The 25,948-nt window shown below is 33.5% G+C and overlaps 1 protein-coding gene across 8 annotated transcripts in view; it reads right to left on the bottom strand.

The window, feature by feature from the left end:
- Positions 1–25,948, bottom strand: part of PTPRD (protein tyrosine phosphatase receptor type D) — a 2,000,866-nt gene that overhangs the window by 1,151,696 nt on the left and 823,222 nt on the right. For all 8 annotated transcript variants that reach the window (XM_029201877.1, XM_029201881.1, XM_029201880.1 and 5 more), the window contains exon 6: positions 19,974–20,023. The gene's annotated coding sequence lies outside the window, so the exon portion shown is untranslated. The remainder of the gene's footprint in view (positions 1–19,973; positions 20,024–25,948) is intronic.

Genomic DNA, 25,948 nt, shown 5'->3' with positions numbered 1-25,948 from the left:
TGCATATTTGAAAGATGCTAAGAGAATAAATCTAAAAGTTTTCACCACACACACATCTTTTGTAAGTGTGTTTGTTGATGGATGTTAACTAGGCTTATTGTGGTGATCATTTAATACTATATACAAATATCAAGGTGTTATGTTGTACACCTGAAAGTATTACGCCAATTATATCTCAATAAAAAAATGGAACAAGTAGTACTTACTTAATAAAAATTTGAATGATATCCAGTTCTCAAATTGCCTAGTTCTTGTTTTTCCTGTTTTCTATTAACTATCTCAATTTCATTAAAAATTTTAATAATGAGAAAGATAATAGTCAAACATTTAATATGTATTAGTAATATTAGTAAATGAATTAATAAGCTGGAAAGATTTGTCTAAATTGATAACTGTAAAATAAGATATTTTGTTAATTTCCATCACTCTTTGCCATTCTAAAGATACATTTTTAAATCCACTAAACTCGGCCTTGATCAGTTCTGATAGCAATCCTGAACTGAAATGATATGCAGTCTTTTTTTAAAAAATAAATTTATTTATTTTATTTATTTATTTTTGGCTGCATTGGGTCTTCATTGCTGCATGTGGGCTTTCTCTAGTTGGGGCGAGCATGGGCTTCTCTTGTTGCAGAGCATGGGCTCTAGGCACGCGGGCTTCAGTGGTTGTGGCACGCGGGCTCAGTAGTTGTGGCTCACAGGCTCAGTAGTTGTGGCTCGTGGGCTCTAGAGTGCAGGCTCACTAGTTGTGGTGCACGGGCTTAGTTGCTCCGCAGCACGTGGGATCTTCCTGGACCAGGGCTTGAACCCATGTCCCCTGCATTGGCAGGCAGATTCTCAACAATTGTGCCACAAGGGAAGCCCCTAAATGTTTACTTATTTATTTATTTTGGCCACGTGGCTTGTGGGATCTTAGTTTCCTGACCAGGGATTGAACCTGGGCCCCAGCAGTGAAAGCACCAAGTCCTAACCACTGAACCACCAGGGAATTCCTTTCAGTCTTTTAAATGTACAATTTTGAAGACTATGTAGAAATGGATAACATTTCTTAAATGTAAAAATGTTTATTAAATTTAAATTAGGAAGAAATGCATGTTTTAAATGCATTTAAATCTGCATATGAATCAGTACAAGGACTGGATAGAAAAACATGAAATTCTGTTTATCTTGATACTTCAGAATCTGCAACCTAGGATGATGGATTTAATAATAATACTATTCTTTTTTTGTTGTTCTCTTTTTTCTTGTATTTTTTAAACGTGTTCTCCATATTGCCAAGCTATCTTTAGAAAGATATGCAAATACTTTTGGATATAAGAAATAAAAAGAAAATGCTTCAAATATCCACAGATGTCAAGAGCAAACTATAGGTCTCTTTTTTCTTTTAAATCACTTTTCATAGCAAACTATAGGTCTCCTTATTTTTTAAAATCACTTTTTATATTTTTTCTACCACAACGTAGCTCCAGAATTGTAAATATTATTCATCTTTTTGTGCAATTATGACAACAATCAAATGTCCTTGCTGAAAACAAAACAGGAGATTAAACTTTGGCCCTGCTTCCTGGGATTTTGAAAACCCTTTGTGTGAGAACTGTCAAGGACAGAATGAAGAGAAATGAGGTAAATGAAAATGACCAAATAACCCTCCCTAAACCCCTTTGTTGATGGTGTCATCTATAGTAGGAAGTCTGTAATTTCATTTTTCAGCCCTCTGACAGGCCAGAGATGTCAGGTGGATTTATAAATACTCTATGATAGACACAAAATGAATCATTTATTGGTGGCATCCTCATCTGTGACAACTCAAATGCTAGGCTGCCAGGGATTTTTTTTTTCTCTATAGATTTTTTTCTTCCCCAGTGATTTTATCTTGGGATATTTTTTCTTGTCCAGTAGTTGTCTGAAATAATCATAATCTACTAATAGTTACATTTATGAATGGACAACACAAGTCTCACTACTTTTGTATTTAGAGACTGTTACTTATTTATGTGAATCCCTGAATTCAAAGAGATAAAAATAATTTGCCCATGTTACCTTTACAAACACAGTGATATATATGAAGGTAAATTATAGTAACACAACCATAAGGATTTGTTTGTTTAATGTACAGTGAGGTTAAATTAGTTACTCAAGAATACAGCAATTAACAATGATGTCATGGATAAAATATTTTATCTCATGGAGTTTTTCCCATTCTCTTAAATCTATGCTTCTTGATTATAAAATTCAGCCCCTTAGAGAGTATATACTGGTTTGCCTAGGAAATCAGAATAAACATGGTGATTCTTTCTGGAAATTGATTTTACATAATGATGCATAAACATTTTATGTTAAACAAAATCTGGGTATTTTATGACAAAGAATACAAGTTTATCAGGGGTTTAAAAACTAAACACTAGAGAATATAAAATTATCAAAGTTTTAGAAGATTAAACACCATATTTAAAGAAAGTTTGCATTTGTGGTGGGTCATTATTAATTATATTCTGTAGATTGTCCCTTGTAGGTCAAGTTTTTGGGTAGGGAAACATTCTGCCATTTGTGGAAAATGTTGAGAACTACTTCTGTAGGGTATCTTATTTCCTTGTCATGGGGAAAAAAAAAAACAAACAGATTATGTCCAACTACTTGCTAGGTTTATGTACACTGACTCTTAACACCATCTGTTTCCCAGACACACAGTCTAGCAAACACACAAAATACTTATGCCTGTTATTACAGAGACAAATACAAGAACAGTAAGGACACCAGCTTTACCCTCAGAAAGTGTAAAGTCCAGTACAGAGATCACCAAGTAAATGTAAAACCATAAAGTAATCAATCTAATAGAAATATGGTCAAAGCTGAATGGGAAAATGAAAGAGCAATGGGTTACCTAAGGACTCATCAACAACTTCACAGAGAAAGTTGTGAAACTTGAAAGAATGAAGCAAGAGTAGCTCCATTTCAGTCAAATATGCATGAGCCAGTCAGGTATAAGTGAGGCTTATAAGGAAGACAGATGGGGGGAGGGTTGCTCCTGGGGGTGTAATTGTGTTTTTGAGAGAACAGCATGGGCGAAATCAAACGCTTGAAAGCAAATGGCATATGCATGCATTGTAGATGGGAACAGAGCTGTGTAATTTAGTGAAAAACCAAATTTTTATTCTGTATATGTTAAAATTATTCTACTGAAAACGTGGAGTCACTAAGGAATCTTGAGAAAGGATGTAAACATAAACAATAATAACTGCTTACTTAGTAAGCAATCACCTACTTAATTTGATTGTTGTAACCCTGGAGACTTTTCACTCTGAAGCATACCCATAGTTTACCTATTTTGTCCTCAGGGAAAATAAAAATATTTATCCAGGAAGAATGCAGTATATCAACAAAGCATAAAAAGTATAACAGATACCACTAGATGCCTGGTCAAGAACCATCCTTCCTTTCCTTCTTCTTAAGGGAACGTGGATTTTTTTAAGTTCTTTCCTTCTCTGCACAGCCGTGAGCTTCTGTGAAAGCGGACACATTTTCAGATGTAGAGCATAAACATAATTGGTTTAAGCCAATAGGAACTGATTCTTTTAGGCTGGGGCATATGACATGTTTGATCAATGAGATGTGAAGGGATATTTGCTGGCAGTAGGCAGTCAGGTGGGACTTATCAAAATAGCTTCCTTAATCATAAAAGACGAACAAAGAAGGTGAAGTCCCTCTTCTTCTACTGGGTATCTTGGGTCTGGGTGGGAAACCTGAGATTATGGTAGACATCTTTCAATACTGAGGGGAGCTGGGCAAGGACAAGCCTACGACTGGAGACAGAGTACAAAGATGGAAAGAACCTAGGCCCTTGATGATGTGAGTCACTAAATTAATCATTCATGGAACTATACAACTGCTCAACTTCTTGTATAGTACAATGATAAACATTTTTAAGAGTTTAAGCAAGTTTGTTTTCTATTACTTGTGGCCTAAAGCATCCCAACTGATATAATAAGATTAAATGTAAAGCTTGAAGGGATTCAAAATTCACAGTGCACATCCTCCTTGTTTTATATTTGAACAAAAGGAGGGTCTGAGAAAATAATTGACTTGTGTGAGGTCAAACATAAGGCAAAGTCAGGATTCCTAAGTTTCACAAATACTTTGCTAACTCATATTTTATATATTTTAGTTTTATTTCAAAAATAACTCTATTTTATACTCTTGGATAAAGTCATCCAGCAGTATATAGTGTGTGATAAGCAAGTGCTTGGGAAATACTGATGAATACCTGACTGAGAGTATGAGTCCTTATTTTCAGCTTTGCCTGATAGTTTGGTTTTTTTTTTGTTATTTTTTTGTTTTTGTTTTTGTTTTTGCGGTACACGGGCCTCTCCCTGCTGTGGCCTCTCCCGTTGCAGAGCACAGGCTCCGGACGTGCAGGCTCAGCAGCCATGGCTCACGGGCCCAGCCGCTCTGTGGCATGTGGGATATTCCCGGACCGGGGCACGAACCCGTGTCCCCTGCATCGGCAGGCAGACTCTCAACCACTGCGCCACCAGGGAAGCCCCTGCCTGATAGTTTTGATATTAGTCATCCAATTATGACAGTGAGGATAATACATGCTACTTACATAAAACTTACTGAATCATACCTCTATTGATCTATAGATGTTTCTACTTGCTTTGCCCTCTCTAAGACATTATGCACACTTTCTTTACCATCATCAGATGCTATGTTCCTTACACACTAATAACTTATCATGAAGCAGCTCTTAAATTTCCTCTGATGGGAAACTAAAGTTTTGATGGAGTAACAAGGAGATACACAGCATAGAGAACTTCTTAGGTGATGACCCTTTTGTATCTGGGGGATGACCTTAATCCCTTCTGTAAATTCTCAGAAACTGTACACTTCCTGCAGGCTCTGTCCATTGCCTACTAGTTTTCCAACAGTAGCACAATGCCTATTTCATACAGATGCTCAATGTGTCTTGTTGAATTAATGATGGTGTGGGTAGTAGAAACTGGTTATCTACAACAGAGATAAGCAAACAAAAGAGAGAAAAGGCAAGAACACTGTGGAAAGTCAGTTGAGAAAATTGATTTTACCAACTTTCTCATTTTGTTAGGAACCAAGTTTAAAGTAAATCCTCTTTTATAATTCTTATTCTGCCTTGCCTTCATCTTCATTAAAAAAAAAAAAAAGCTTAATCTATCTAAAGTCACATAATGCCCTAGTAATTTTTGGAATATGTTAGTATAATGAAATTGAAACCATTAATTAAATGACACAATAATTGCTACAGAGCAAAGAAAAAATGCATTTAAAGGAAGAAACTGGTTCACAAGATAAAGATTACTTTTAAAAACACATTTGAGTTTCAAGTTCAAAAAAAGGCAGTCACCAAAGATTGGTATCAAGAGACAACAGTGGCAGTTTATTAATAATCTGTCATGTAAAGCTGACATATTAAAAGCTGAATTCTGCTCAGCTTTACAATGAAATCCCATCCATTTTATTACTACCAGAATTAAATATGTTCTGTTGAAAGGCTTTAGTAAGCTTAAATATCCTTTAAAGCTCTTTTTTTTCAATGCATTTAACTGCTTTTCCTACCATCTCATTATCAACAAGACAAATCAACAAAAATCTAATCTTGATTCTCCTAGATATCCATGGTATATCAAACATGTAGCAAGATAACACACATTTTATAGAGGTTGATAAGTTTGCCTTTAGACAAATTGAAAAGTCTTAGCAACTAAATAACTTGTTTCTGACACGTTGGGAGCAGGAAGAAGGCTAGATATAGTGTAGAAATAACAGAATAAGTATTAAAATTTAAACCGAGGGGGATTCATATATGGATAATTTATTTAATCAGAATTATGTGTGAGCTAGACAGATAGGAACGATATTTTTTAAAGTTTCATAGTTCAAGGACAGATGATTTTAAACTGAATTTCCATAAACCAAAATTTACTTACGATAATGGCTAAGGGGTTTAATGTTTACTCACTGTGTCAATGTAAATAAAAATTTTAGCCAGAATAGAAGTGTATTTTCTATCAAATGTTCTGAAGATCAAGGTGAGTACAATTCTAAGAAGCTGGATTTATTCGCATTACATGTACACAAAGTGTTAAGGAAAAAGTACATAATGTTAGATTTAGAAAAACCTTCTGGGAGCATTAATAACACAATGATGATTGTAAACAAATCTGTAGCCATTAGTTACCACATGATGAGCAACATTTGTGGTATGTTTGTGTATATGTATATGTGTGTGTTTGCATTCACACACTAGGTTACTAGGGTAGTTGGGGTTTTTTTGGTTTTTTTTTCCTTTCTTTCTTAGTCTTTAACATATAACTGGTGCTTAGTTTTTACAGAGGGGAGGTAATTAATACAAAAACAAAAACCTATTAGCCTCTCTTTGAAGGGCTGCTTAAATGATTTCTTTCTTCCCTGTCACTTATCCCCTCAACTTTGTTTGGTATAGTGTAAACAGCACGAGTTTTGGAGTCTATCCTGTTGGTAATATATGGAGAAACTCCTTACTTACTATCTTAAGAATCTCTGATTTTTATTCTATGATAATACCTCACAGGGATTTTGTGAAAATTAAATAAAATAGTAAGTGATTTATTTTAACTATGTACCTTACTAGAGTCCACTTTTCTCCCCTTAGTAATTTCTTTTTATATTCCGTGTTTTCTCCCCACTTTGCTTTTCATATAAAAATATAACATTCGTTCCTCTCAAAAATAACTTCTGCAAAAGTGATCTAAAACTAACCTGCATCAGAATCAACTTTGGAATGCTTGATTAAACGCCATTTCCCAGGCTTTACTCCAGATTTGCTGAATCCAACACCCTGGATGGCAGGGGTGCCTGAAAATTCGGTGGTTTAACAAGCTTGCTCTGGGAATGCTGTGCACACTAAATTTGCATACAACTGATCTAAACCATTATGCTTACACAATGGGCTTAACAGTCTTGTATTATATTCTAGCACTTCTTTTCCGAGAAAATCTAAATCATAGATAAGAGGTGGCCTTCTACATTTGACATAAGAAAAGCTAAAAGTGGGAAATGGAATTAATTTCACTTAGCAACTCAGCCTCAACAGACATGATGTGGGGAGGATTTTGTCCACTAAAATACTCACCAGAAGCCTGAATGCTGACTCTGCTTTTCGCGATTTTTGACCTGTATTCTGAATTCTTTGTATTCCTTCTCACTAAACACTAATAAATGTATTCCTTTTCATCTTTTTGTTTTAAATCTTAATTTTGGGAGAAAAAAAATCTTAGTGTGGTGCAGAAATTATAAAGTAAGAAGTCTGTGGTTAAGAAGACAATTTTGTCTTCTGAAAATCTGAGCATGTAAAATGACAAAGCAATCATATGGTGAAATATTTTAATATTGTTTGAATTTGTATAAGGTCTCCCTGCCTGAATATTTCTCATTCTTTTTGTTTTTATAGATGAAAGATAAAATCGCTCATTAGAATAAAATTAATATAACATACATTTGATGCAAAAGCAGCTCATTTCAAACCACAGGTTCAATAAAGTGGATGAAAACACATATATACATTGAGTTCACGTCCATAAAGATAACTTTCAAAGATTATATTAGAATATCGTCTGGGTATTTAGTTATGTACTTATTTTTTCTTAGAAGTTCACGGAATTTTGAATGAATGAATGAAAAGCACTTTCCAAAGCGGTATTTTTAAATGATTTTTTTAACATCTTTATTGGAGTATAATTGCTTTACAATGGTGTGTTAGTTTCTGCTTTATAACAAAGTGAATCAGCTATACATATACATATGTCCCCATATCTCCTCCCTCTTGTGTCTCCCTCCCACCCTCCCTATCCCACTCCTCTAGGTGGTCACAAAGCACCCAGCTGATCTCCCTGTGCTATGTGGCTGCTTCCCACTAGCTATCTGTTTTACATTTGGTAGTATATATAAGTCCCTGCCACTCTCTCACTTCATCCCAGCTTACCCTTCCCCCTCCCCATGTCCTAAAGTCCATTCTCTACATCTGCATCTTTATTCCTGTTCTGAGCCTAGGTTCTTCAGAACCATTTTTTTTTTTTTTTTTTAGATTCTATATATGTGTTAGCATACAGGATTTGTTTTTCTCTTTCTGACTTACTTCACTCTGTATGACAGATTCTAGGTCCATCCACCTCACCACAAATAACTCAATTTTGTTTCCTTTTATGGCTGAGTAATATTCCATTGTATATATGTGCCACATCTTCTTTATCCATTCATTTGTCGATGGACACTTAGGTTGCTTCCATATCCTGGCTATTGTAAACAGTGCTGCAATGAACACTGTGGTACATGACTCTTTTTGAATTATGGTTTTCTCAGGGTATACGCCCAGTAGAGTACTGAGATTGCTGGGTCGTATGGTAGTTCTATTTTTAGTTTTTTAAGGAACCGCCACACTGTTCTCCATAGTGGCTGTATCAATTTACATTCCCACCAACAGTGTATGAGGGTTCCCTTTTCTCCACACCCTCTCCAGCATTTATTGTTTGTAGATGTTTTGATGATGGCCATTCTGACCGGTGTGAGGTGATACCTCATTGTAGTTTTGATTTTCATTTCCCTAATGATTAATGATGTTGACCATACTTTCATGTGTTTGTTGGCAATTTGTGTATCTTCTTTGGAGAAATGTCTATTTAGGTCTTCTGCCCATATTTGGATTCGGTTGTTTGTTTTTTTGATATTGAGCTGCATGAACTGCTTGTAAATTCTGGAGATTAATCCTTTGTCAGTTGCTTCATTTGCAAATATTTTCTCCCATTCTGAGAGTTGTCTTTTTGCCTTGTTTATGGTTTCCTTTGCTGTGCAAAAGCTTTGAAGTTTCATTAGGTCCCATTTGTTTATTTTTGTTTTCATTTCCATTCCTCTAAGAGGTGGGTCAAAAAGGATCTTGCTGTGGTTTATGTCATAGTGTTCTGCCTGTGTTTTCCTCTAAGAGTTTTATAGTGTCTGGCCTTACACTTAGGTCTTTAATCCATTTTGAGTTTATTTTTGTGTATGGTGTTAGGGAGTGTTCTAATTTCACTCTTTTACATGTAGCTGTCCAGTTTTCCCAGCACCACTTATTGAAGAGGCTGTCTTTTCTCCATTGTATAGTCTTGCAACCTTTATCAAAAATAAGGTGGCCATATGTGCGTGGGTTTATCTCTGGGCTTTCTATCCTGTTCCATTGATCTATATTTCTGTTTTTGTGCCAGTACCAAACTGTCTTGATTACTGTATCTTCGTAGTATAGTCTGAAGTCAGGGAGTCTGTTTCCTTCAGCTCCGTTTTTATTTCTCAAGATTGCTTTGGCTATTCGGCGTCTTGATTTTTATTTCAGATAAATTTACTAGGGCTGGCTGGAACAAAAATTATTACCCTTAATTTTCCAGTTTCCTACTCTAAGTAAACATAAGTTAATCTTGCTTTTCTTTTGATAAGCAGAGAGTAGTAACACAGACTTTAAGAATAGAATTATTTTTTCTTTACAATGTAGTTTTAGCTAGTAATAATGATTACATTAACTAGACCATTACTGAATTAAAAAGAAAGTTCATAGGCAGGCCATATAAGTCTCTGAATGCTTTTCATTATTTTGGTGGTGTGTCTACCAAAATGCACTGGTCATCATTAGAGATGTGCTTTTTGATTGGAAATGCAGTCTGTCAGCATCAAATAGCTGAACTTATGTCATTCGAAAACTGGACATGCCATCACCACTTTCCTCTTACAGTATGTTCCTACTTTATTCTCAGATGATTTTGTTTCGTATATAATTTCTCAACTGAACTCTTTCATATCTAATTTCTTTCAAAATAGGGGATATTTTATATATAGCTAAACATGTTTTGGGGTTTCTTTTCTGGCATAATTATACTGTCTCAAATAACATAAAAATAGGAACACCCAAGGCTCTTAAAATGAATGCATGTTGTTTTCATTTTTTCTAATACTTCTTCTACTTGATATAAAAACATGTAGATGATATTTTCTTTAAATTCTTTTGGCTTGATAAATAGTACTCAAGGGAATTTTTATATCCATATTATTTTTATTAGCTAAGAAACAGAATACTCATGTAAACCATATTTATTACACAACTACAAACTAAGCACATAATCACATATATTCACAGAGTCAACATGCCAGTTTGTCAGAACACTCATTTAAGAAAAGATCTCAATATGGTCAATGAATTGCTAAGATTTCAATGATTTTCTCCTGGCCAAATCCAATGGTCTTTTCCTGATGTTGTTGTTGTTATTATTATCATCATCATTATTTGCGATGCACTAAATAATCATTTATGAATTTTTCTAACCCTCAGGATAAAAGAATCAGTGGTATACTGGCAAAAGTCTCAGATGCTTCAGCATTTACTCAGAAGCAGCTTCCTTTATTTTTATGTAGAGTAAATAGATATAACATCATAAAATTCCAGTACTCAAAAAAAACACCTTAGAAATCATGTTGTACCACTATCACATATTATAAATGATAAAATGAAGGCCAGAAGGCAATGCTCCCAGAAAATCTTATTAGATGGAAACATTCCCCTTATCTGCCTTCACTACCTTCCAAATCTCATATTCTTTCTATAATCTTACACCTGCTCAAATTTAACACCCATAAGGGAGGACACCTTCATAGACTCCAGTAGGCATTTATTATTATCCTAGCCTCTCCTATAACGTTTTCTTCATGTCCTTCTAATAGGATCTATCATCTCTGTTATACTTCTCTCTGGTTGTGCAGCCTTGAGCAAATTTCACACTTTCTCTTAATCTCAATTTTACTGGAAGCAAAAGTCCCTCTCTCACAGAGGTATTATGAGGATTAAGAGAGATAATCATTGTAAGGAATTTAGCACATCACCTGGCACATTTTGCGTGCTCAATACTTCTTACTATTGTTGTTGGGTTAACTTATGATGTATACACCCACATATCCTTCCCCTTCACTCCTCAGGGAGCTCCAAAATGAGCTCTTATTCAGTCTGCAGGCCAGTGACTGGCACTCGTTATGCATGTGTTTACTTTCAGCAAGTCTCTGTGGGACACATTAAGGAATGAATATTCTCACATACTTGATCCCTGGTGAAATTCTTTCTCCACGTGCCCTTTAGAATAGGCATAATGTCTTCTAATCCTTTGTGTATATACTCTTAACTAAAATCACTTCCAAAAGTTTAAAATGAAACACTGAACGAGCCAGTGCTTTTGTTATATGTGTTCTTAATAGAGTCAGGTTTTTTAGGTTTTACTTGAGAAATTTCATACCAAGTTTAATAAGTGTGACTTTCTTTGATTTCTCAAGAAGAAAATGAAGTCCCTCCCAAATATATTGGATTTCATCCTTAATTTATATTCAACCTTTTCCTGATACTGTGGTTTGACCTGAAAATTTTGTAGTTTTATCTCTCTATTTCATGCATGGGCAAATGCTCTAGCAATAGTATTCAAAACAATTTTGCACAGTAAGCCTTTTATGTAATATTTTATCTGTCATGCTTGAAATTTACATTAGAAGAACAATTGACTTACTCACTAATGATACTTTTAGGGAACTGTGAAAGTTCATGAATAAAATTAAATTTTATGAATAATTTGAAGTAAAAATATCTTTAATGATTGGCTTAATAGATAAAAGTGTATTTAAACATAATAAATAAATATGTGTATATGTTATAATTATTTCCAATTTTGAAAAGTGCCTCTTTGCAGTGACAAAATAATCAATATGCATAGTGATAAACATGTTTACTCTGCTATTGCAAACAGACTCACTGTACAATAATGACGCCATGGTAAACCCATCTCTATAACAGATTTATATCCTAGTGGATGAACAGACTCACTGTACAACAGTGATGTCATGGTAATCCCATCTCTATAACAGATTTATATCCTACTGGATGGACAGATCCTATGAATATGGGAAACCAATTTTACTATGAGACCCGTTAGAACCTCTTGAGGTTAGAGACAAACCTCACAACTTTCCGGGGGAGAGTCTACCTTAAGTGAGTTCACTTTAGAGATTTTATAGCTGGGGCAAAAATCTTATTTTAAAAATCCACACTTGGAAAATAAAAACACACTTGCTCCCAAATTATAGATGTTCAGAGTTTACGATTTGTCCATTGATTCACAGGTATTTTCAAATGGCGTTTTTAAGGTAGAGGCAAGGGTAGTGGGAAGGTGGATCCCAATTACACTGCTTCAAAATAGAGTATCTGTAACCTGCGTCTTCTCTGTCTCTGTCTCTCTCTCTCTCTTCCCACTCTCTCCCTCCCTCCCCATTACCTCCTATAAATATCCAGCACAATGAAAGTATCATCAGAATAATAACTATTGGATGTTTGCTATGTATTTTGGAGTAATAACAAATTTTCCTCAACCCCCTCAGCCTTTCTCCACCCTCCACATTGTTCCATTTCCTTTTACAACAATACAGATCATTGTCCATCCCAGTACATGTGGCAAGAATGCTAGGAAACCAGCAGAACTTCTATGCCAAGTTTTTAGTGATACCATTATAATTTCTGATAATTTCCTTATGGGCTAAAATAATCCTGACTTCACTTAAGCGTATAATAGACACATCAATTTGGTTTGAACAACCTTTTACTTTTAAATTTATTTCAAAATAACAAGGTATTCATAATGACATTATCTCTCCTTGTCATCTACCAGGTTGGAATAAGATGCAATAGTTGAAATAAATGCATGTTCTTGTGTTTTTATAGAAAATATATTTGTATTTCTGTAATAATTATATATTGAAATAAACTCATTGAATATGTGACTATAACAGAAACAACAGATATTAAATAACATACTTAGCCCATTTATTTGAATCTGAGATTGAAAATTGAATACATATAATTGATACATTGAATATATATATATATATATTCAATATATAGATATATATAGTGGGATGGTTTGAACTAAATGCAAAAAATCCCTAAGGTCAAATTTTCAGGTAAAATGTGTCAGAATACAGGTCAGATTGTGGGTTTGTGGATGGATATCCATTATGATATAGTTAACTATTAAATATGTGAAATAAGGTATTTTGTGCTGCAAACAAAGCATGACAATCAGTTGTCCCACCTCCAGAGACAAAGAATGACAGGAAAGTTTCAGTTTCCAATGTTTTCACCCTTGTCAAAAAGGTAGATATGAATATATAGAAACCTATTTGAAAGTTAACAGAATGAGAACAAATACTGTTTTCATTTCTCCTCTCTTAGATTCCTTCAAGTTGAGAGATGCAATTTTCTAGAGAAGATGATGATGACAGAAGTTTATAGAGATCTTTCAATTTCTACTTATTCCAGTAAATTTATCCTCCTATTTCTACTTCTGTTCTCCTGTGAGAGTTCATGTTAAAGTTGGAAATTCTTTGCTCATTGGCATAAACTCTTCCTATTCTTTCCAGTTATTTCTTTAAATACTCAGCCATTGCTGATCCTTTCCTTCCATATACTGTCCAGATCTTACTATGAACTCATTTTATAATCCCAAAGACTGTTGAAGTCTGTTCTATTAAATGTTTATTTAATCTCAGCCTCATTCCATAGAATGCTTGGGTGCCAATAGTTACCATTGGCACCCATTCACACATACTTCTATAACCATCAGGCCAGGACAATTAGCTATAATAAGATGGTTTGCCAGATCATTGGCTTTAATGAATCCTTAGAATGTACAGTATTGAATCCTCATTCCCTATTCCTAATATGGTTTTCATTTGAAGTAACAATTGCAAATCATACCTGAAGTAGAAAGAGGTAAGACAACATATTCTTGATCCCAAATGGAGTTATTGATTCTATTAGTAGAACCTGCCCCCCAACTCCATCTAGACCAACTCAGTTGTGAATGGTTTTGCTACACAAACAATTGTTCAAATCTAGAATTCATGCTTGCCTCTTTTTCTCTCACCATCTACTTCAAATTAAATAAATCCTTGTGGTTCTACCTCCAAAATACACTGTGATCCCATCCTGGTCCAAGGCATCACATTTTTCTCTCTCTGAACTCAGCAAACATCTCCTCCTAAAAATTAGTTCTCCACAAAGCACTTTTCTTAAAATTTGATTTAGATTACTATACGCCTTTGCTTAAAAATGTTCAATGGCTTCCAATGCCATTTATAATAAAATCCAATATACTTATCATGGCTTACAAGGCTAAACACTATCTCATGCCTCCTTCCTTTTCACTTACTATGGTCCAGGCAAACTAACATTTTTTTACACTCTTTGAACATTCCAGCTCCCCTTTCCCCTTTCCCTCGGAGGCTAGAAATCTCTTTATACTCCTTCCCCTCTTCATCCCTTCATATGGGGAACTCTATTTTTCCTTTGAAGCATTAAACAGCAACTCCTGTCCCAGCTGTTTTATATTTGGGAATGTTTTTCTTCATAACATTTATCAAAATTGAGATTTATTTTTGTTTATTTAATCCTTCTTCTACTTTATTTAATCTAATTTCTACTGTGAAATTGATAACTATATATATATATATATATGCCTTGTCTGTTGCACCATTGTAATATTAGTTAGCCATCTTCCTAGTACAGAGTAAGTTCTTCATAAATGTTGGCAGAAAGAAAGAAAGGAAGGAAAAAAGAAAGGGAAGGAGGGAAGAAAAGTTTGGAAAGAGGATGTGCTTCAGAAAACAAATGTTTTATTTAGCAAAAGAAACACGAAAACTTTTCTCTAGTTTACATAGAATTGATTTTCTAGATAGCAAAATTTTAGAGAACATATGCTATTGCCAGATATTAGGCCAGGAACTAGAAAATATTTCTACTTTTCAGGGGGAGAAAAACATAACATTGTACTTTAATAGTTCAAGGAAATAAATACATCATTGAATAGGAACTAAAAATATATAGCTAATATTTTGTGTGTCCAATAATTTTATTCTAAATTTCAGTCTTCATTTATATTACCAAAACTTTTTAGTTACTTGGATTTTTCTGAATGTATTTTACTTTTTTTTTTTCTTTTAGGCTTTTTTAAAGGGTTAGTTTGGGGCTCAAATTATGCATAATAAAATATTCTACATGTTGATAATTCTTCAGTTTCTACTGTTTTTCTTCCTTCAGTATGTTAACTGCGTATCTTTGAACTTTATTTGTCCCTAAACTCTGTAATCTCTGTGAAAATGAAATAAAGTATATTTGCCTGCCATCAATTACTTCTGTATGTTGTCTGTGTCTTCATGGATTTTCTTCCTTTAAGTATCATTTATCTTCAGTGACAGACACCTTCATGAATTAAGGTTTGTGTAACCTGTGCTGTATTTCAGAGATAAACTCATTATTTAGCTATTTAAAATGGCTAGTACAGGATCAGACCCATTACTGCTATGTAAACTCTTTGGACCAATCTTCAAGACATTCTTCAGTGTTTCACTCACCTTTGTCCTTCCTGTTTTAATTATCCCACAGTGATTAGTAATGTAGTAAAAGTGAAAATCACCTAATTAGCTTTTAATTAGCACACACTCTATATTTTATCATCTTTGGCTACCTCAGACAGGCAACAATGTCAAAAGAATAACAGCTCTGATACAAATCCCAGGCTCTCCAAACATATGAAAATAAATCAGTATCATTTTTCTTTAATTTCAAGGATTAATCTATAAAACCCCAATTTTTCTCAGATTTCTCACTATTATAAAGATTTGAAAAATAATAACTAATTGTTAAAAACATCATTTTAGTTTGCATCTGCTAATCCCAAACTCCCAATCCATCCTTCCCCCACTCCCCCTCGGCAACTACAAGTCTGTTCTCTATGTCCGTGATTCTGTTTCTGTTTCATAGATAAGTTTATTTGTGTCATTTTTTAGATTCCACATATAAGTAATATCATATGGTATTTGTCTTTCTCTTTCTGACTTAGTTCACTTAGTATGATAATCTCTAGGTCCATCCATGTTGCTGCAAATGGGTGGATAAACAAGGTCCTACTGTATAGCACAGGGAGCTACATTCAATACCTTGTGATAAACCATAATAGAAAAGAATATGTAAAAGAATGCAGATATGTATAACTGAATCACTTTGCTGTACAGCAGAAACTAACACAACATTGTAAATCAACTATACTTCAATAAAATAATTAAAAAAATAAAACAGAAACATCGTTTTATATGGCTTGCTTTTGCACTTCCATTGAGTTATGAGTTACTCTGAAGTCAATGAACTGGCTTGGAATAAAAACCCAGAGATTAAAAAAGAAACAGACTAAATTTGACATGTGCATATTGAAACTATTGAACTTTCCATTTGAAAATAATCATTTAATTCCATTATGTTTCATTACATCTCTCAAATATTTCAACTATTATGGAGGAAATTGAATGTATTTAAATCAAAATGATAACTTGGAGAGGAAACACATATTCAATTCACAAAAGATGCATAATAGGACAATATAATCTGTGGTAAACACACACATATTTGTATAACTGACTCAGAATTTTAAGGGAGAAATAATACCGTTTTTAATACTATCATTCCTATCAGACACAAAACACTAGTACGTGGTGCACTGCTGTGTTCTGTCAAAACTTTCATACTTATATCTATATGTATCTATACTATCTCTCTATATATTAATCACAAGGCAAATAAAATCTTAATGAGGTTCATACAATAATACTTTGCAGTCAAGCCTTCAGGCTGTATTTATCATGGTGTTTACATGTTTATTCAATTTATTAGACAATATTTTGGAAGCAACTAAATATATTTTGATAATAATGTTATTTGAATGCCAAAAGGTTAGCCAATATTCTGAGATGTGTTTTTTTTTTTTTTTTTTATGGTGATTTTTTTTTTAACATCTTTTTTGGAGTATAATTGTTTTACAATGGTGTGTTAGTTTCTGCTTTATAACAAAGTGAATCAGCTATACATATACATATATCCCCATATCTCCTCCGTCTTGCGTCTCCCTCCCACTCTCCCTATCCCACCCCTCTAGGTGGTCACAAAGCACTGAGCTGATCTCCCTGTGCTATGCGGCTGCTTCCCACTAGCTATCCATTTTATTCTGAATTTTTTAATGATTGTGTGGAATATTTATTTTGCAGACTTTTGGTTCACTCCATAATATATAATGGAAATAAATTATAATACATGTAAGGTTAAAATCAAATATTAATTTTGTTATGCTTTTGGATATTTCAAAATTATGGCCACCTGATTTTGGCATGTGAAACTTATAGTGAACAACGCATAAATACATATATTAACTTTATGAAATACTACAAATTGCTTATATGTAGCTACATTAAATTATTAAATAATCATAAATATCAGTGTCTTCATATTTATATATAAATTTTACAACAAAAAATTTAACATATACACAGAGCATTTACTATCTTAATGAAAAGCTATCCAGCTAACTATCTTAAGCACACAAGATAATATTATAGAACAATATCTTTAATACCTGGAGATCATTAAATGTGAAGGTTCAAACAATAAAGCTTTTATTGAAACCAAAGGAAAATATCTTATCAACCATGGCTAAGGCAACTATCTCTTAGATAGGACACAAAATCATACAAGAAGTAATCACACAAGAAATAAACCTAAGAAACTAGAATAAAGTAAAATTAAGAACTTCTATTCAAGAGACATCAACAGGAGATGAAAAATTCCACCAAATGGTTTCATATACAATATAAATATCCAGTGGTGTGCTAGTAAACGTTTAACACCTAGTACTCCAGAAGAAAAGTCCTATTCTTTTAGTGTTTGCCAATATATGTGGTGTAAATACTTCTACCGTGGTGCTTTTAAAACTACTAAGCAGCTCTCAAAATTCTTGACATTTCAACAGTAGGCTCTTATGAATCAGGTTAAGGCACCCTAGCATATCAGTGTATATATACAGCAAAGGATTCAATACCCATATGTATATGATAAAAAAAAAGGATAAATAACATAATTTTAAAAGGATAGATAATAGATAATACGACAAATAGTTTTAAAACATAAGTTTTTAGTACCACTAGTCTTCAGGACATTCAAATTAAAATATCCCTATATACACAACAAAATGGCTAAAAGAGAAGGATGAAAAATCCCAGTGTTACTGAGTATCTAGAGCAACTGAACTCTCACATCCTGCTGTTGAAACCTGAAATAACCACTTCGGTAAAATGTCACTCTCTCCTAAAGCAGAACATATGCACAGCCTATATGCCCAACAAAATATATACACATATTCCCTAAAAGACATGTTCCAGATAGCCATATGACTGTTACTCATAAGAGCCAAACTCTAGAAGCTATCCACATGCTTATAAATGGGAGAAAGGACCATAATTTGGTATATTCACACAGTTGCCTACTACACAGTAATGAGAAGGAGTGATTTACCACAGCATGTAATCTTACAAATGTAACTCTGAGCAAAAGAAGCAAAGCAGTACCTATCATATGTTTTCATTTGTAAAACGTGATTAAGTAGGCAAAGTAATCTATCTTCCTAGAATTCAAGATAGTGTTTATGTTCTGTGGGTATAGTTACTAGAAAAGAGCAATTAAGGTGGGGGCTACAATGTACTCTAATTTTTATCTTTTTTTTTTTTTTTATGTGAGTGCTGGTTGTATGGGTGTGTTCATTTTGTGACAATTCACTGAGACTGTGCACTTAAGCTATGAGCAATTTTCTCTGTGTATGTTTATATAAGAATATTAAAAAGACAGGAGATGACATAAATTTTAAAAATATTTTGTACCATTTTATAAAATGAAATGATTTGTAGGTTCATTTATATATATTTGTAAAATATGTTACAAATTAAAAAAATAACTTCTCAAGGATAAAATTATTGTTCTATGCATATCCAAATAACATTTTATAAAATGTCTTCCATTATCAGCAGAATCCTTCTGGAAGGGCAGAGGGATTTTCCCTTGATTCTATATGACACTTGTTTTTCATAATCTTACATTGTTTCTAAAAATATCACCAAAGGGAACACATTAGAGTGCCCAGAGGTGGTTGCCTACAGTCTCTTAAAACAACTTCTTCAAGATACATTTCAATAGTGCTGAATTACCAGATAAAGAGGAGACGGAGTCAATTGCCTCTGTGTTTCCAAAGATATCGTTCCCCCCAGATATGAAATGAATGATACAAATGCCCATATTATCTGTATTTTATATGTCAATTACAAGCTAAATCTTTATCATGTTTACTATTAAGGAACAGATAAACACTGAAAATCCTTTTACTAAAATAACCCAATCAGTTTCACAACACAGACTTATGTTTACTTATATTCTGTAGTAATCAATTAGAAATGTAATCCATATTCACATTTTTAACACATGTTATTGAATGCATTAACCACAGAAATTAACAAATAAATAACACCTCCCCAAATCACCTTAGAAGTTACTGGTGATTTCTTATCATCTCTATTTCCATACTTACATATTTTACTTTCAACTCTCTAAAGCTCCAACATCAAGTTTTAATAGAAGAACCCAATTTTGATAAATCCTGACAGGTGATAATTTTATAAGTTTTACTTTCAATAACTCATTGCCTTATTCATTGGCATCAAATAGACCTCGCTATAAATATTTTTAACATATAAAATTGTCATTCATATCCAAAGAAATTTTGTCCATGGTATAAATCTTTACCTTCCTGAACGATGCTTCAAATTCACTTAGAAACCTATCAAAGGCTACATCAAATGACTATATTACTATAATCTACTCAAGAACATAAACATTAGATAGAAAATATCACATAGTTTCTTCAGAATTTCCATAAAAGTAAGGTAAAGTATCAAGCTACCTATGCAAATTCCTTTTACTATTATTAATCAAGCAGGGGTAATAGAGAAAAACTATAAAATTTAGTATATTAATTATAATCTTACCATAGGCTCACAGGTTAGGAATTCAAAGAAAAAGTTCACCACCCTGAGACCTAAAAGAGTACAACCAAAAACATTTTGTATTAGTATAGGTATTGCATTTTAATTCAAGATCATAAAATGTTAAATAGTGATTCAATATCATGAAAAATTTTATTTTGTGTATAATTAGTGTACATATAATTTGACAATTTTGACTACATTTGTCTGAAATAGCATTACTGTTACTCAGCTCACATCAAACTATTGTGATTTGAAATTAATTACTCTAATTTCAGCTCTTTAATGCAGGGATGACAAACAAGCAGAGAAAATTTGTCTCTTTTGCTTATTGTGGAACTGTGGGTGAGGGACACATTTACAAGCAAAATGTATTTTTCATATATTATTTTAGAAAGCCTTCTCAGTTATACTCAGTTAACAGTGTCAAATACACACACACACACACACACACACACGTTACTGTGTACAAATGTGATTAGCATACCATAATCCAACTGATCTCTTTGCTTTAATCAGTGGGTAATATATATCTCTCCATGACTATAAGTATTCTCTATCATCATTTTAAAGATCATGTAGTATTCCATAGTTCACTGTAGTATTCCAATAGCACTTTATGAAACTGGTTATTATTACTGTCATTAAATCAAGACATTTGATTACCATCACATGTGATCATATTTAGTAGTTAACGTGCTTTGCAAGAGTTTTATCATTTTGATGCTGTGGTAACTTGCTCATCAACACACATTTATTACACCCTTGAATTTGCTTCCTTCGAGGTAGATACTGTTCTATATGAACAAAATAAGGAAACTGAAGATTTCATTTCTACCTTCAATGAAGAAATTAGTAGCATTTATGAGCCCTTTAGAAAACTCATGAATGACTGGTATATACGCAGGTGCTCTACTGTGTAATGTATTACAAGTTCATAGAAGATAGAAAATTGACATCCATTATGTAAATTCCTTATGAGTGGTGTTGCTTTGGAGGATATGTTTTTCTCCGATTTCTATTCATTAAATCTTTTCTACTACAAATGAAGGAAACATTATATAACATAGTTTATCTGACAAAGGAATGCTATTTAATTCTTAGGAGGCATTCTCATATGTGGAAAAGATTTTGACAGTAATAGGAACCACTTGAGTGAAATAAAATGTTTCTAACATTCTTCTGATCAAATGTTAGCGGAAAACAAACTACTACTATCACTGAAGTATAAATATTCACATTAAAATGTATTGTTCTTATTCTGCAAGTTGAAATGCATGTGTGGAGTTAAATCTTCTATAATGAATGCTCAGACTTTATTGGTCAAAGTCACTGAACCAAGAGATGGCAGAGACTCGACTGAACTCTGAGTACCTGATTCTCAATCCACTTGTGTTTCACTCCAGTTACTGGCCATGGCCCCAGGTCTCCTTGTCCCCAAGTGGTTACACTGCTTACTAGCCCTCCATAGATGTCTCTGCTTCCCATCCCTTTTACTAATCCGAATGCACATGGACTAACCTTGCCAGTGTCCCAGGCTCACTATTCTACTGCTTTCTGCTTTCATTTTCCCTACGGGAGCAAGGAAGGAAAAGATCTCTTCAGAAGATCTACTTCCTACTGATGTTGGTTGAAAGGGAAGTCTTTCCCAAGAATCTAGTGTGATCTGAATGCTTATACTTCAGAAGGTCAACCAAGGAATAATAGTGATTTGCCCCCAGTGTTCCCCTCTTTTATCAAGATGTGCATCAATTTAAATTTGGGGCAAATGTTAAATTAAGTGTTAGAATCAATATTCAGTATTGCCATCGTGGAATGAACTCCTTGGATACACTAATTGAAATTTTTAATGGTTATTACCATTTTATTATTAAAGATTTAAAGTCGAGCTTTAAGATTTGACATTATAATACAGAAACAATTATTTCTTTTAGCACTATCAGATGCTAGATTACTCCTGCAGGCACTGTGTTGCATATTTGCAATATAAATTGACATTTTCAACTGAATAATAGAATTTCAACATAAAAAGCACATAAGGTTATTTATGTTCTCCAGTTACACATAGAATGCTTATCTGTATCTGAATGTGAATACTCAGTAACAGTAAATCCAAAGGACATCCTTGTTTGTATTACTGACATTGTTATACTGATTAGATATGTTGGACACTCAGACTTGAAGTCACTGCTTATGTTTAAATTCAGGGATTCTAGAAATGACATTAAATGCATTTGGCTAGTTGTTTCTCAAACCGAAGGCCAAGCCAGGGAGGTGATTTTAGGCATATAAGAAAGCCAAAGCAGAAATATGGCCCACCTCAACTTTAATCTACCTTTTTCGATGATTTACATGGCCTGATTCAGGCAAGAATACTGAGTACTGGGATATACTTAAAGAGGAAAGAGTCCATTTTAACATGATATGAATGAGATAAATATTTTTAGGGGAGAGATTTGTGGTGAAGGATCAGTTATTAAACTGTCAATGACATTGGCACTGACAATGTGGTCCTTAGTGTGGTCCTTGATGCATTTCAGGAAATTTTATTTCAGGTAATAAGATTCTAGCTAAATGAATTTGATCAGGTATACTTCTTTCATTTGTGCTACTTATCTTTGGAGGAATAACCACTCAGAAATATCTTATGCTGAGCCAAGTAAGCGAACTTCAGAAAAAAAAAAAAAAAAAAAAAGAGAGAGACATTGGTAATTCTGGAAGTCTAATATCCTAAACCTATGATATTCAAGGAGGAATGCTTCATAGTAATGTCTATATAACTGTCAAATTACTGCAGAAATCTTAAAAAGTTGTACTTGAATTAGTATTTCTATAGATTACAGCTATTAATTAATGGATTTATTGGATATGTGGCTGTTTGGAAAAATTCATGGAATTGGCATTTCAGATGGTGATTTCTCTGATGTTAAAACAGTTTGGAGTACTTTATTTCTTCTTGGCTCAATTTTGCTGAAAAGTTCAATTTTTAAAGGGAATGACAAAAGGTTGAATTTTTAAATGATTTGGAAACCTAAAAATTGTGAAGTTATTTTAAATAATTATAAATAATTGCAAATTATTTTAAAGACAGTATGGTGGGTTTAGAAAAATAATATTTAGTTAGCAATGGATAAATAGTACAATGCTAAGATTTCTATACTTTATCTCATATATCTTCAATTGGCATTCACAAAAGTCTCTTGTATTTCCATTAATACTCACAAAAAGTGAGATTATTTTCCACATTTTCAGTTAAAAAAATGGAAGCTAACAGTTGCCAGAATATACTCCAAAATGTCTTATCACTAATACATTGTGAAGTCAAAATTCAACTCAAGCTGAATTAAGTTCAGAATCTCAATTAAGCCATATGCCATAAATAACATTTACTAAAAATAAGCAATATGTAAAGCACTGGTGTAAGTATTTTGTATGTATCAACTAATTTAATTCCCACAACTGTATCTAAACTTTACCCATGAATAAAACTTGAGCTGTGAGAAAGTTATTGTGTAAATGTACTATTACACAAGTTGTTTTTTGTTGTTGCTGTTTTTGGTTTTAACCCAGAGACCCTGGTATCAAACTGTTCTGTGAACCATTACACAACCCAGTTTCCACATTCTATTTTATTATTGTGCAATATTTCTTGCAAGTGGTATTTTGATGAATATATATATATATATATATATATATATATATAATTAGATTCAGGGGTCATGTAATTACACATTTATTATATGTCTACTATCCCCTTAGTTGATCCTTTAAAATATTGATAGTAGTTAACATTGATTGAATATCTACTATGCGTCAGTAAGTATGTTAAGTGCCTTAGGTTCAACTCATTTAATCCTTAGAACAATCCTACCAGGTTATTATGATTACTGTTCTTATATAGATAAGACAATTGATTAGAGAGATTAATAAATGTGCCCAAGAGCATAGAGGTAGAAATGGTACCGCTGAATTTCAAACACAAACTCTCTTACTCTATTCATTACATGCAGCAAAGAAATTCTGATTCTTTTAATGAAGAGGAGGTGTGAAATAAATTAAGGGTTTCCATTTTATTCTATTTAGAATGAAATAAAAATTCAACTTCATAAAGCAGAGATATAACTACACTCTCAATTTTTTTTAAATGAATGTACAAGAATAGTAAACAAATTAAATCATTCCAGTCTTACAACTCCAACATATTATGACTAATTTTAGATAGAGACAGCTCCATAGTGCCTAGCTCATTAAATGCTAAACTGAAACTATACATTATTTTCTGCCAATAAATTTTAGAATACATGAGATTTTACAAAATATGCAAGTTTTATGTAATATATACATAATTTTGGTATAAGTTATCAGAAATGCTTTCTTAGAAAACCAGATAGCCTTCTATACATTTAGAAAATTGCAAATACTATGCTTATTAAAAAAAAAAAAAAAAGACTTTGAACTCTTGCTTCTTTCAAGACTGTCAAACTTATCATCTCAGAAACATAATTCTCATTATAATTGCAGACTACATGTATGGGGGGAAAAAAGTAGACTGTTTCAATGGAACCTGGCATATTGTAAATCCTCAATAAATAACTAATAAACACCGAAATAAGGAAATAATTCAATGCTTCAATAAAGAAATAATTGCTGACAGGCCCTTAGGAAGAAAACTACCCTGTATTTAGGTGTTAGATTTTTACCTTAGCTCAGTAACATCCAGACTTTTTCAATGTCTTATTTAATACCTAAATCATTTCTTTCAAAGCAGATCTTAAATCCTGGGAAAGCTGGAGGGACAGGCAGTGATAAGTTTCGGAACTATCAACTCATCCCATAATTAGGTAATTTGTATATCTGTAAATCTGTTGCTCAACTATAACTATAAACAACACATATAACTATATAATATTAGTTCAGTAATTCATTTATCTATTCAATAAATATTTTTTGAGCAACTGTGTGTCAGTCACTAGTATTCTAGAATGTGAGGTTAAAGTGATGAACAAGACAAACATGGTCCGATCTCATAACTTTTATTTATTTATTTTTGCAGTACGCGTGTCTCTCACTGTAGTGGCCTCTCCCGTTGCGGAGCAGAGGCTCCGGACGGGCAGGCTCAGCGGCCATGGCTCACGGGCCTAGCCACCCCGCGGCATGCGGGATCCTCCCAGACTGGGGCACGAACCCGCGTCCCCTGCATCGGCAGGCAGACCCTCAACCACTGCGCCACCAGGGAAGCCCCGATCTCATAACTTTTATATCCTGGTTACAAATATGATATTTAATGATTTTATATTTGATTGCCACTATCAAAAGGCACTACAAATGCTGCCCTAACACTCTAAACTCTTTCATAAGGATTGTTCTTCAGGTGTTCCAAACCCTAGCTTAATATATTTTAGTAAGTTCAAATGGGTTTAACACTATGACAGAAAGTTCCAGTTATCCCCCAATATCCATCTTTCCCTGTTTTTAGCAAAAGAACTGCTGATTTTTAGCTAGGTTCATGTCTACTTGGAAAAAGCTTCTTAGTCTTGGTGCCATAAGACTAAGCTCTGGCAAAAGCATGTATGTGCAAATAGAGTGAGCAACTTCTAGGAAGTGCCACTGAATGTAGACAGTACGCCCATCTTTGTCTCCTTTTCTTGTTAATTCTCTAGCTAGAATGCGGCATTAATGCCTGGAGCTCCAACGGAATTTTGTTTGTTTGTTTGTTTTTTGTTATTGTTGTTGTTAATCATAAGAGGCTACACTCCTCTTTCTGCTCCCTTAAACTCTACTCTGTTACAAGTAGAGTAATAAGATGGGAGGAGACTGGATCCTGGACAGGGTATGTCATCTCAGGCTTGGATGGATGACCATTTAAATGCGAATGAGAAATGCTATAGACACAGAAAGCAGATTAGAGGTTTTCAGGGACTGAAGGGTGAGCAGAATGTGAACGGCTGCCAGTAGGTACAGGATTTCTTTTTGGCTCA

Source organism: Monodon monoceros, unplaced genomic scaffold (genome assembly GCF_005190385.1).
Source record: "Monodon monoceros isolate NGI ecotype Baffin Bay Population unplaced genomic scaffold, NGI_Narwhal_1 Super_Scaffold_5, whole genome shotgun sequence".
NCBI lineage: Eukaryota > Metazoa > Chordata > Mammalia > Artiodactyla > Monodontidae > Monodon > Monodon monoceros.
The sequence above is the reverse complement of the archived record's forward strand: the minus strand, read 5'-3'. Positions and strand labels throughout refer to the sequence as shown.